Below are 11,020 nucleotides of genomic sequence, written 5' to 3' on the forward strand. Positions count from 1 at the left end.
CCAGTTCTTGGTTTATTTTAAACATTATTAATCAATTCCATTGCCTCTAAGGGAGAATAAATTTTCTTAAGGTGATCCCACACTTGCTTGCATTGCTTGAAAGTATTTGTATTTTTCTTCTGAAAGTAAAAGAAAAGAAAGAGATGTCACAGCGGTCACTATTCTCCTGTCTTTGAACAAGTGTACAGTGGTACCTCAGGTTAAGTACTTAATTCGTTCCAGAGGTCCGTTCTTAACCTGAAACTGTTCTTAACCTGAGGTACCACTTTAGCTAATGGGGCCTCGTGCTGCCGCCACACAATTTCTGTTCTCATCCTGAAGCAAAGTTCTTAACCCGAGGTACTATTTCTGGGTTAGCGGAGTCTGTAACCTAAAGCGTCTGTAACCCGAGGTTCCACTGTACTCTATCTGTTGTTCATTTGTGGTGTTATATCATATATGTGTTTGACCAAACTGCGGGAGGCAGTGGAAGACAGGAGGGCCTGGCGTGCTCTGGTCCATGGGGTCATGAAGAGTCGGACACGACTAAACGACTAAACAAAAACAAATCATATATGTGTGGTTTGTTTGTTTAATTATTTATAGCATAACATGTATTCCTTTGGGTTGTCAGAAAACCTCAGCCTAGTGGTTTGGACTGGCTCCCCAGATCAGCAAAGTGATCTGTAAAAACTGCCACTTGCTCCCCCTCTCTGCTGCCACAGAACCTTCTCTTCTCCTCCCTGTTCCAAGGGGGCAACTGTGATAAACAAAGATAGCAAACAGAAGCTTGAGATGCCATCAGACAAGGGCCAGTCCTCATTTTACTCAGCCTACAACTTTGCAGTCCATTTGGTGTCTAGCAAGCTAGAGGGGGATCGAGGTGGAAAGCAAACTAGTCAAGCAGATGGCAGAATCCTGCTTTTGCACTCTAATAACCAGCCGCGAATAATGATCTCAGTTTCACGGTGTCAAATCCACCCCCAGCCCCTCATCCCTGAAAGGTCACATAAGCAGGATTCAGAATTAACAACAGGGTCACCTGATTATTCTTGCCACAATAGTTGTTTGTTATGGTTGCTCAGTTGCATTATTTTTGCAAGACCTCGTTTACTGCAGCTACAATTTATTCTTTAGAGAAAGCACGTTGTCATTATTGCAATTAAATTGTTCACATGCTGGCAATGTACGGGCGGTTGACGACCTTTGTGTTAAAATTTCTATAGGCACACTCTGTGTAACAAAACTACTTTTAGATAATAACTATGCTTTTCCAGGAGAGGGGCTTTTTTTTAATCTCCAGAAAGTCATTTTCCACAGTGTGTTTCCAACACAGCTCATTTTCATCAAGTAGTTGCTAGGAGGAAGGTGGGGGAAGCATTGGATATGTTAAAAATATACCCAAACAGGAACTGTTATTTTCTGCAACACCCTTGATATAAGTTTTACTTGACTCACAGGACAAAAGCTTGATTTTTAATTTTTTGGCTATGAATTCCCAAAACGTGATGGAAAAGACAAATTTGTCAATGCAGGAGAAAAACGGATGTGGCCAACTACTTAAAATGCAATCCTAACCACATCTACTCAGAAATAAGTCCTACTGAATTCAATGTGGATTACTCCCAAGTAAGTGGGGTTGGGATTGCGGCCTTAACTACTCATGTTGGTGTTACAACCATAGAATATTTTATCTTGCAAAGTAGATTTTTAAAATTATCTTAAACAGGGAGGTTGCTAAGCACTTCAACGATGGGGGGGGGGAGGTATAGACACAAATTTGCAAGTGCTAATTTATATGTACAGATGAATATTTAGAATGTAAAGGTTATATAGAAGGCAGCTGGACAGTTGCATCCAATTCAGCAATTTATTCAATTAATCTTCAATTAACTGGAATCCTGTTCCAGATCTATAATTTGCTTGTCCGCATTTAATTTCTCAACAGATCTTGCCCCAAATCAGTTTAATCCCCCGAAGACCCTCATTAATAACTCTCAAATCATCTCTAAATCAAGTCCACATTCTAGAAACGAAAGATGTAGAAGTAAGATGGGAGAACACGATAACCTTTCCCATAAATTTGGAAATCTGTGGGGTGACAGGTCCCTTGTTAACAGCCCTGCGTGGCACTTTGAAGATTAACAAATTTAGGCTACAATCCTGTACTTCTAAGGGAGCAATCCCCATGGAATTCAGTGGGGCTTATTTCTGAGTAACATAGTTTCTTTGGCATTGAACCAACCCTAGAAATTGTGACACCAGGGACCCCTTCTGAACCAGAGTAAGATGCTTCTTAGTTTAGTTAGGTGCTATTTCTTGAATCGCAATACTTATGTGCCCACAGTAGTTTTGCAAGGGAGAAGGATGGGGAGAAAACCAGAACTTGGCAGCAACCCTGTGACCACTCATTGGCCTCTGTGCAGCCCCACAAGGAGCACCAACCACCACTGAGGGTTGAAAGCATTAAAAAAAAAGTTGCCTGCAGTCAGACATTCTACTGTCCAGAATTTTACAACAGCTTGCAAGTGCCCTTATTTGCATTTGAAATCATGTCCCACATAACTTTTTTTTTAAGAGTCTGCATTTCCTGCTTATCAACCCATAAAGCTTAATTGAGCTGGAAATATTCCCTGCTTAGTGTGTCAGTCAGACAAGTGTTACCCTTTGCTTTTTAAGAAACTATGCAAGCCATCTGAGAGACAATAGAGTCCTTCTGTTCCTTCAGTGCTTTGATGAGATGTATTATAGATTTTCCTACTTGGTGCATTCAGAATGTGTCTTCCGACCAAAACAAAATGTATATGCCATATCGTCTGGGGAGTCTAATATGGGTGTTCTTTAATAACACAGGATGTGGGGAGAACACAACTTCTTCCATGTGTTGAAATAAGGTCTGGAGGGGGTTGTGGAGCTGGGTGGGCCAATTCCAATTTCTCTGTGCACTGCCACATCTCCTTGCATCTCCAAGATGCTTCCTGACATCCATGCAGTGAAGCTACAACATAGGGAGTAAAACTTGCTCGGGGTGTGGGGTGTGGCTTCCACTCAGGGGAAGACCGTTTGGCCAAGGGTCCCTCTTCAAATAGAGGGTCTCTATGCACATCCATCTGCAGTACATGGAGCTAGACTATTAGGGCAAATTGGGTATTGTTCCACCAAACTTGCTTTGCCTCCAGACAGTCACCACCTGCCATCTTACTTGCATCCAGTCCAGATTGTGGCACTCAGTGTTACCATTATAGAACTAAGCAGGGAGGAGGAGCGGGGCAGAAACTGGAACATACCTTCCAACATTTCACTGATGAAAATAGGGATGTCCCATTATTATTATTATTATTATTATTATTATTATTATTATTATTATTATATTTATACATACCCCAGCCATCTGACTGGGTTGTCCAGCCACTCTGGGAGGCTTCCAACATACACAATTATAAAAACATAACTAAATATTTTTTTTAAAATCCCTATACAGAGCTGCCTTCAGATGTCTTCTAGAGGTTGTATAGTTTCTTTTCTCCTCCACTACAGGGTTGCATAATTCCATGTCCTCCAATATTTTTCCAATGAAAATAGGGACATACTAAAGAAAAGCAAAATGGGACATGGGTGGCGCTGTGGGTTAAACCACAGAGCCTAGGACTTGCCGATCAGAAGGTCGGCGGTTCGAATCCCCGCGACGGGGTGAGCGCCCATTGCTCGGTTCCTGCTCCTGCCAACCTAGCAGCTCAAAAGCACGTCAAAGTGCAAGTAGTTAAATAGGCAGGAAGGTAAACGGCGTTTCCGTGTGCTGCTCTGGTTCGCCACAAGCGGCTTAGTCATGCTGGCCACATGACCCGGAAGCTGTACGCCGGCTCCCTCGGCCAATAAAGCGAGATGAGCGCCACAAGCCCAGAGTCGGTCACGACTGGACCTAATGGTCAGGAGTCCCTTTACCTTTAAAGAAAAGCAGGACATTCTGGGATCATATCAGAAACTGAGACGCCTTCTGTAAATCCAGTACTGTCCCTGGAAAATAGGGACACTTGGAGGGTCTGCTAGAATTAGTTGGTCATGCCTGCCATTGGCTCTGGCTCTGCCTACTGTTTGGCTCCCTGCCTTCCAGACCACCAATTCCAATGGGCATCAGTTGCCACTGGATTGAATGTGCAGGTGATGACAGGGGAGCAGAGCTTGCTCACGATTCCCTCCACACCTTTCCATGCTTAGAGGGGGGGTCACGTAATCTCCCTTAATAGTTCAGCCAGATGAAAATAAAGCAACGGCTCAGAGAACATGTGCAACAGCTCCATTACTTCTTATGTTTTTCTGGCTGAAATGTTTTGTGGTTGCAGAGGAGGGGTTACTAGGCTGGGATTTTCTTCCTTTCTAATTTTCTTGCCTATAGGGAGGTAACACTTGCAATCTGGATTTATATAGCCATTTCGTTTGCTGTGGTTACAGGCTTTAATCACTGCAGGGAAGTAGGAAAAGTTCTAGTTTATTGGCTGCAATCTGGAAAAAACAGCGCCACTTATTTATCCCAATTTTCTTAAAGAGCTTCAAAGTGTTGCTGAAATAAAGTGTTAGGAAGCTGCTGGGGCAGCATTTGCAAACCCTTGAGGGGCAAGAAAAATGCAGCCTTCTATTTTAACTCTCTTAAAAGATTTCTGCCTCTGGTTTGTTGCCTTTGTTTTTGTTGTTATGTGTGCCAGGGGACCTTGGCTGTAGTTTAGTAATTTGGGAGCCTCTTGAGGTCCTGTAGATGTTGCTGCAATAGCTCATAATTGGGAGTTTATTCCAGGCATGTTGGGTAATAATAATAATAATAATAATAATAATAATAATAATAATAAATAATAAATAATATCTTTATTGTCATTGCCCCCTCTCGGGGACAACGAAATTACTTGACTGCTCCATAAAAACACTATGGGTAACCACAAAGGACAGTTTTTGAAAGAACTACTTGATCATTGTCTCTCTCCCCGCCCCCGCCCCCAAACTAATGCAGTTCAACAGTTTTCTCTTGCATTGCATTAGTGCTATTGCTGCTGCTAACATTTTATATCCACTTCTGTATTCTGTTCATCAAAGGTTTGTATTGTCTTCTGCATCCATCTGGCTCAAGCGCAGCATATCAGCCAGCAACTTTAACTGCACAGGGGCACAGAATAGATCAGGGTAGCCTCGAATTTCACAACTTGCTTGGTAGCCCTAGGCAACCCAAAATTCCATGTAGGTGAGTGAACAGCCTGGCAGAAGAGGTGTGGATCATTCCATTCTTCCTTCACCAGCCTACTTGGTTTCTATGCTAGACATGGAGGAAGGAAAGTCTGACCAGCGCAGAGTAATCCATCCCAGCCTGCTAGGTGGAGTTTGTACCTTTTGTGGGTTTGTTTATTTATCTGCAAGGCTGGTTTAGGAGTACATGTTATACACAGGAGGAGAGGGTCTCTTAAAGGGATTAAGAAAATGGAATAACTCTGCTGGACCAAAGGTCTGTCTACTTGAGTAGAATCCTGTTTCCTACAGCGGCCAAAAAGATACTTCTGGGATTCTGGAGATGAGGAAGAGCATGAAAAGCTCTCTCGCTAGATATGAGGGCAATCATCTTAACTGCTCCCTAGGAGCTGTTATTATTCAGAGGCCTGCTGATCTGGAAGACAGCATATAGCCATCGTGTGTAGCCAACAATATTCCTTTTTTTCCATAGAGATCGCCAGACTCTTTGTTTGGCAAGTTCTAGAATGCCGCTGAATCAAGCTGCATTGTTTAACGTCAAGCAGGTGCAGGCCTGCCATGTCTCCAGAGACATAATAACTGTGCCTGCAGCTTCAGAGGAGATCCAACTTTTGTGTCTGCTCAAAAATAGACTTGGAAATATGGATTCTCGGCTAGACCCTGCCAGCCACTCAACCTCCTGCTGTCTTCATTATAATAAAAGAAAACTCATAAAACATTGAAACAGCAAATAAATAGCTCTGCCTTGTTGGCCCCTGAAGTTCACCAGATCAAAAACACAGGCTGCAATTACTATAAAGCACACTGCCGGTTATATTTAAAATGGTAACGCTGGGGAGAGCGATGACAGACTCTTCTTAGCTCCCGGCCACACCACACTGCACTGGGAGGAACAAAACACAACACACCTTGGATTACTATGTCGTCCATACTCACAGCTGTAGTTTGCTTCTCTCCAAAGAACGGTAAACAGTAATCAACACTTGTTCTTGTCTTAACAGTATGTAGTTTGTCTGGGGGAGACAAACCATGAGCCCAGCTTCCTATGATACTACAATCCAAGACTTGTACTTTGTTGCTCCTGCCAAGGCCAAGCTCTGGGGAGAAGTGATGCAGGAATTCCTGAGCATGCTGCTCATTTACCTCAAACCACAGTTAAACCCAGCTTAACTGTGGTTTAACGTGATCTGTGAATACAGCCATTCTTTGCTCTTGTGAGAGTAAAGATACCATTCCACAATTCCGCCCCTCTGTTGTTTTAAAACCACTTAGTCTCTTTATTTCCAACTTTCAAAAGGCTTTAATTGATCGTTTGTATTACATCCATTCACCTCGCATGAAAACAAGAGAGTTAAATGCACTCGAACACCACAAGGGCATTGGCAGGCAATGCTTCATGGATTTGTCAACTTTCACAGCAAGTTGTTTCAAAATCTCCTCCGTGTTTCTATGGAAACTGCAAAATGGCTGTGAGCCTGTAAGCCACACCAAAGCACTCTCCCTGTAGGGCACATTATTTTCTACATGCCCTGGCCTCCCCGTTGCATGTGCCTCATACCAGCTTGTCCTTAGAATTAGAAACACTGACCATTCCCAGCACCTATAGGGAGCCAAAGTTTTGTTTCTTTCAGGAAACAATTCTCCCTGCTTCCTCCATAACCTGTACCAGTGAAGTTCAGAGCTCCAGCATTAATATAAACAAGATAATAGAAACCAGCATTCCAACCCAATTTTCACAGGGTTTTGGGATTCATAATCTCAGACACGACCTTTCTGGATGGTATCCTCTTCCAGGAAGACTTTTGGAAACCTCCTTGAGATATTCTTCTTCCTGCTCATTAAATCATGATCTTATTTAACTCACTTGTTCTAGCACAACTAAGGCTGTGTACAGATTTTTGGCTTAAAATGTGTCTGGACTGTGTTTCCCCCCTTCATTTGGATCAAGCTTGATTTGGGGGAAATCAATCAAAACACAGCATTTCCCTTTTAAAAAAAGAATGACAGGATTGACACAGGCCAGATATTGATATGGACCCCTGGGTTTTGTGAGGATCTGATATATTTGGGCAGCCCCTGATAGGAGAGGAGGAGGAGGAGGAGAAGAAGAGAGGCTTGAAGGCTGGTGACCAGGAAAAGAGGACAGAAGTCCTCACCTTATGACACTAAAGATGGGGAATCAGAACTAATGGCTCTCTTCATTGCCCCTCCTGCAGAGAGCAGAGCCTCATGGGGAATGGAGGGAGTCTTCAACCAACCAGTAGAAGGGACTCCGCAGGAAGAGGAGGTGGCAGAGCTAAAATCAAGAGGTGCAGAATACAAGTCTTGTCACCAAGAACCATGCACCTTTGTATGTAGGAACACTCCCACCCAGGGCTACTGTGTCCAGTTCTGGACACCCCAGTTTAAGAAGGGTATTCACAAATTGGAACATGTACAGAGGAGGGTGACCAAGATGAAGAAAGGGTCAGGATACCAAGCCTTATGAGAAGAAGGAGGAGGAGGAGTTTGGATTTGATATCCTGCTTTATCACTACCCTAAGCTGTCTCAAAGTGGCTAACAATCTCCGTTCCCGTCCTCCCCAACAAAAACCACTCTGTGAGGTGAGTGGGGCTGAGAGACTTCAGAGAAGTGTGACTGGCCCAAGGTCACCCAGCAGCTGCATGTAGAGTAGCGGGGACGCGAACCCAGTTCACCGGATTATGAGTCTACCGCTCTTAACCACTACACCACACTGGCTCGGTTGAGGAAGTTAGGTATGCTTAGACCAAGATGTGATATAATAGCCATGTTCAAATAATGGAACTGATGGTTTTTCTCCCCGCTGCAAAGAAATGGGAGAGAAATAATCTCTGTGATCCATTCAAGCCTGTGCTGGAACAACAGAGACTTTTTGTTTAATTAAAAATGGAATAATAAACCATAAGGCTAATGTTATCCACTATGGATGGGTTGTTTTTTTTAGTCACCCTGCCAAAGACTGACGGATCTTCCTCTGAAAGAATTGAGAAGCTACTTGAATCCTGAAAATCTATTTTATTATTGAGAATTGTCCTGGTGGGTCACAGTGGTTGCTATCATCATCATCACCATTTCACCTCTTAATATAAGCAGGGGTACGGGCATGTCTCCTCCTATGTTTACATTTATTACTGTTTCATAAGAACATCAAGAAGCCTGCTGGATCAGCCAATGACCCATCTAGTTCTTATGCACTTCCCCACTTGTCGCTGGTATTCAGTGAAAGTACAACTCGGTCATTGTGTCTAGTAGCCTTATTTTCCATTCAATTGTCCAATCCCCTTTTAAAGCCATCCAACCAATAGCCCTCACTACCTCTTGCAAGAGCAAATTCCTGTGCACTGTGGGAGGAAGCATCTCCTTTTGTCTCACCCCAATCTGCCAACATTCATCTTCATTTGATGTCTTCTAGTCCTAGAAGGAAGAATTTTTCACACCATTCCTTGGAGTGTAAGTAAGTAAGTAAATTTTTATTTATACCCTGCCCTCCCCAGCTAAGACTGGGCTCAGGGCGGCTAACATCAAATATCAAATACATTAAAACACAAACAATTGATTAAAATACAGTTTAAAAATTAGAATGAGGATAAAATTAAATGACTGCCCATTACAGTGGTACCTCGGGTTAAGTACTTAATTCGTTCTGGAGGTCCATTCTTAACCTGAAACTGTTCTTGACCTGAAGCACCACTTTAGCTAATGGGGCCTCCTGCTGCCGCCACGCCGCTGGAGCACGATTTCTGTTCTCATCCTGAAGCAAAGTTCTTAACCTAAAGCACTATTTCTGGGTTAGCGGAGTCTGTAACCTGAAGTGTATGTAACCTGAGGTACCACTGTACAACCATAGGGGTCAGGAACCTCAAATATTCATCAAGACCAGCTATCCAAGTTGGTCCCACATGAGCCGATAAAAGGGCCAAAGAGGTAACTTACAGGGTCCCATAGAAGGGGGTCAAACTGGGCCCAGACTGAAGGCCAGGCAGACCCAGTTTGACCCCCCTCTATGGGACCCCGTAAGTTCTGTGTGTGTGTGTGTGTGTGTGTGTGTGTGTGATCCTAGTCAGCCCTGGTCAGTCCTGCTTAAATTCAGAAAAAGCCAATGCTATTATTTTCATTTATTTTATTTGAAGTCCCACAAGCCAGCACTAGATCGTCTTACTTTGATCCACTGATACTTCTGGTCTGTGACTGTTTTAATAAATTTGATTTGATTTGATACTTCTGGGTGTCTTCTGTTTCAAACTGGTCCCTGTAAAGAGTCACCTATGCTTCTGTTTGATTAAACTGGAGTTCAGTGGTCTATAGAAAGGCACCTCCAATATCATAAATTATAGGATACGAGGTGAAGAAGGGGTTATAAAACATGAACTCTGTATTCCTCTACCCCCACCCCAAAGCTCAGCTTCTTTTGCCAGCAGAAAAGTTCAGCTTCTCGGACTATTCATCTTCACTAGATTTGTCTGACATTCCATGCAACCAACAGCTCCTGAACCAGAATGAAGAGAATCACACTGACTGCTAGATTCGAAAGCTTGTCACTGAAAGCCAACAGAAGCTAGTGACACTGTCACACATTTCCCACTCCTGTCAACAGTAATTTATGGCCCTTTTAATGAATGATGCAGATTAGTCATATAGTGGGTGATTAGACAAGGACCAAGAATGAGCCACAGTTCAACTACAGAGATAAGGAAAGCACAATATGGGAATTGTCAGTGACGGCCAATGGGGCTAGTTTCTCCATCAGAAGCTGCTGCTAAAGACACTGTTAAAGATATAAGAGGAGCCCAGTTCAGTTAGCAACCCCAGAGAGGTGACATCCAAAAAGTTGCCTCTCCAAGCCCTGCTATATGGTATTGTTTTCCCATAGGGACATTTGTGATGTACACCCCAATTCTAATAGTGCTGGAAAAGTTCCATGGGCACAGTGCTTACCAATGGCTGGTTTCCTTTGAAAAGAGCTCACTGGAGACTGGTTGCCATTTTGTAATATTGTGCTTAATTTTCATCATCATCTGTTTATCTGTATGCCACTTTTCCACAAAAATGCGCCCAAAGAGGCTCACAACATCTCAAGAGAATAACTAACAGTTCAAATATATATATTAGAAACAATTAGAAATAATAATATCAATCAATCAAAAAAGCCCATTCAAATGTGTTTAAAACAATTTTTAAAAAACCAGCTTAGAATTAAACAGGAGAGAGAATAATACCCAACACAGTAATAAAAAATAGTATACAAAACACCCACATGCTCCAGATGATGCACATATTTTGGATCCAAGTCGCAATCTTGAAACATCCAGGGATGCTACCCCATCTCTCACCTGGGATACTGTGGACACTCCCACCTGGACCAGCCTTATTGACACTGGGATCATGAGTTTTAACTCCCTACTGCCTTCACTACAACTTCTTAGCAGTTAAATTTACAAACAGAAGGGGTGGTTGTATCTCAGAAATCTGATGTGCATAGAATGTGCACGTCTACAGAGAGGAAACAACTGTATGCCTATAATTAGGAAGCAGGAGAAACAGATCTTTATGCCTAATTTATTCATCAATATAACAAGTCCCTTGTGGAAGGGCAGCGATGTCCTTTGCAAAAAACACACTTGGAAGACAAGAGGCATCATATGGTACTAAAGTGAGCCTCCCAAGACAAATAACAAAAATATAATTAAAATGTTTTGTGCATATGGGCTGAAGATGACTATATGGAGGAGCAAATGATTCAAAGCTCCATGACCCCTGTACCCAGCACTGATTTGGGCACAGAGATGGAGG

The 11,020-nt window shown here is 42.8% G+C and overlaps 1 long non-coding RNA gene across 1 annotated transcript in view; it reads right to left on the reverse strand.

Annotated features, from left to right (window-relative positions):
• LOC128411058 (uncharacterized) overlaps positions 1–8,648 on the reverse strand; it is a 28,203-nt gene extending 19,555 nt beyond the window's left edge. The window contains exons 1-3 of the long non-coding RNA XR_008329678.1: positions 8,603–8,648; positions 7,365–7,504; positions 6,145–6,305 (exon numbers count right to left, since the gene is read on the reverse strand). This is a non-coding gene — a long non-coding RNA (uncharacterized LOC128411058). The remainder of the gene's footprint in view (positions 1–6,144; positions 6,306–7,364; positions 7,505–8,602) is intronic.
• Positions 8,649–11,020: the final 2,372 nt, after the last annotated feature.

The sequence above is a fragment of the Podarcis raffonei genome, chromosome 3 (assembly GCF_027172205.1).
Source record: "Podarcis raffonei isolate rPodRaf1 chromosome 3, rPodRaf1.pri, whole genome shotgun sequence".
Classification (NCBI taxonomy): domain Eukaryota; kingdom Metazoa; phylum Chordata; class Lepidosauria; order Squamata; family Lacertidae; genus Podarcis; species Podarcis raffonei.